This window comes from Muntiacus reevesi, chromosome 2, assembly GCF_963930625.1.
Source record: "Muntiacus reevesi chromosome 2, mMunRee1.1, whole genome shotgun sequence".
Taxonomy (NCBI): Eukaryota; Metazoa; Chordata; class Mammalia; order Artiodactyla; family Cervidae; genus Muntiacus; species Muntiacus reevesi.
In genome coordinates this window covers 241,143,949-241,147,173 of record NC_089250.1, presented here as the reverse complement: position 1 = coordinate 241,147,173, position 3,225 = coordinate 241,143,949, and positions in this window count along the sequence as shown.

The window sequence follows — 3,225 nt, the reverse complement described above, 5'->3', positions numbered from 1 at the left end:
AGGAGATAAAGAAACTGATTTTAACTTGTGCACACAGAGGTCTCATAGAAACAGGAGGTAAATTAAGGCATGGCCACAGCAGGCCTATTTTATACTTTTAAGACAAAGAAACAAATTTGTGAGGAATTGACATGACAAAGAAACTAAGGCTTTGGGTGATTAATTAGTGAAGAATCTAAACAAGAGTTTGGGTTTGGGGGTATTAAATTAAAGAAGTAACAAGGTTTGTTTATGCGGGCTTCTCAGCACTAATGAATTTCCTATCTCTGGTGATAAGGGTGTCCTTCCACCTGCAGACTGCAAGAAGGCACCTTTTGTGTAAGAGATTTATTTCCTGCCTTTAGGGAGACAGAGAGGAGGGTCAAAGTATCACTTGCATTGGCTGTTTCTTAAGTAACTTTGATTCAAAATAATCAACATGCCATTAAGCCATATTTTGGGGTGGCATGCACTGAGCCTCAGCAACACTCACCATCTTATCCCATTCTCCGTACTTCTTTCTCCCTTAAGTAACCTACACAGCATGTTCCATATAGCATTCAGGAAGCGTGGACCCTGACTCTCTTCCAGGGGTGTGTAGGTTGATTTTGAGACGTGGAAAAAAAGGAAAAAGAGGATTTATCTCCTAGACACTCACTTCTCATTTTTCTCTCTGAAACACTGAACACATACTACTGGCAAGAGGACAATTAGATGTCACTGTTCAGAGATTCTGATTTTCTTTTGAAAATTGCTGTGTTTAGAGAAGCTGGTTGGATTCTCTAGGAGAAGAAAGTTTTAAGAAAATGTAAAAGCAACTGACATATGAAACCTCTGGTTAGGGCAATATTTGTGCTTCACAGTTCATCCAAGAAATATAAATATATAAATAAGCAAATTAAATATATTTATTTTCTTCATAAGAGAGAATACAGAACATTCAATGAAATCAGTTTTGCACACAATTCTTATCTCTCTGCACTAACTCTTTATTATGATAATTTCCTACAGTGGTTTCAAAGGTTTTAGCTTTATTGTTTCTGCTACTGACTAAGATGACTGGTAACTAATAAAAATATCTAAAATAACAGATATTCCTTTATGAGTCAATGCACATGTTCATACCTAGCTAATATAAAAGGGAATTTGCTCTTGGGTAATTCTATATAAAGTGTATTTCTCTATAAAAAAAACAAAAACAAAAAAGCACAGGTCATTTTCTTAGCCAATTGCTCTATAAAATTTGAGATGGGTTTCTGAGGTGAAGGGGGAATTAAAATAATTCAATGAGAAAATTATACCTAAAATTTCTATTTTTTAGTTCTCACTAAAATGAAATAAAATGAAAATATCAGATTCAAAATAAATTTGAACTATGAATATAACATGAATTGTTAGTAATGTTATTTTTTCCTGCTAGATAGTAAGTAATTGGGATTCATTTCTCATTCCATTTCTCTTTCAAGCTTCTTTCCTACAGGTATTGCTTCCACGAGGGATATTTATTTTCATTTATTTTCAACCTTGTGACCTTAGCTTCCTTGATTGAAAAATAAGATTAATATTTCCTACTTCACTGCATCTCTGTGAGGATTATAAGAGAATTATATGTAAATCAAATACCAGGATACCTAGCATTTGATAAGTACTCATTAAAATATATTTCTATTAGGTTTATAATTTAACTAATTATAAATTATATATGGCATAATTCATAATTTTTCAGTCTTTTTTATAACTGGAGCGATGAGTACCATCTGCCATTTTAGTTCTTCAGAGAAAATGGTAAAAACCTAAGAAAGATAGTCTCCATTTTGAAAACTTAAAGAAAAGGATTGATCTATTTCCCTCAACAATGACTTTTTTAAGGGTAGAATCAACACAGTGAGAAGCAGAGGAGAATCTCTCTTCTGATCATTGATGAAAGGAAATATTAGCCATACTTTAAACATATGTGGCTAGCAAAGAAAATAGGGAATGACATTGTAGGATCCATAGTAAAGAAACAAAATGGAAAGTTGGAGGAAAATGCAGAAGGGCCTCTTAAGGGTAATCCACAAATCATGCCTTTGGTAAGTGTCTGTGTGACTGTGAAAGTGTCAGGATTTGTTTAGCTAATCACTCTAACTTGTTAAAATTTTAACCATGGCTCCTTTTGCAGCATTTCAAGATTCATAATGTTCCTTTTATTATTTGTTTCTTGTGCTTGAAAAGATGATCTCACATGACTATTTCTCATCATTTAACAACATAAGGGCATTTATTCAACTCTCTGACCCACCACCCTCCACTAGTTGAGCTATCCGTTCTTGTTCTAGCAGACTACCTCTGTCCTCTTGTCTTTGACTTGGATTTCTAGGTGTATTCCATGATAAGTAAAGCACACAGGTACTGAGGAAATGGACTTGAAGTGAGGAGGAGGAAATGCCATTGGTCATTTTGAGGGAAATGATAAAATTGTTGAAATTGTTGAACATTTATAGAAACAATATTTCTTAGAAACATCTAAGAAACAATTTCTTAGAAAAAATACTAAGAAATTTAGTATTACCTTACTCAGCATTCTTTGCAGTGTTCCAATATAGTCATTATTTGTATATCCATTATGTAGATGAAAAAATTGTCTTAAAAATATTAGCAATTTATTCAGTGTATACAACTAGTATATTTTCAATAAACCCTGGCTACTCCTGAAAATAATGGTTGTGAGACAGCTTAGTAAAGTTTCAAGAAAAAAAACCTGTAAAGTTTTTGAGCATCGAAACAGGAAATTCATCAACTTGTCCAATTTTGTATTGGTAAGTAAATGACATAAAGGCATTTGACCACAAACCTATAAATTTGATCTGAAATCTAAATCTAAAATCAGTTGACTCATTTATAATGTATTTCTTTACATATTTGTCTGTTAATGGATATGTAAATAATAGAAACACAAAATAAAGCTTGGTGTTTCCCCCATAAGATCAGAGCATTTCAGGAGAAATAAATTTGATATTAAAAAAATCTAAAGTATAATATATATAAAGATTGTCACCAGATAAGAACGACAGAAATGTTCTATCTCATCATGAGATGTTCTTATCTCATTACAACTATGAGATGAAGTAAGAGAGGAGAGATTTGAAAAACCTGAATGAGAAATGAATAGTCCTCTAGTCACTTTCTAAAGTGGGATTAGGTAAGATTTGTATTAGCAATTTTGAAACCACAGTCAGAATTGATCATATAACCATTCTAGAAGAA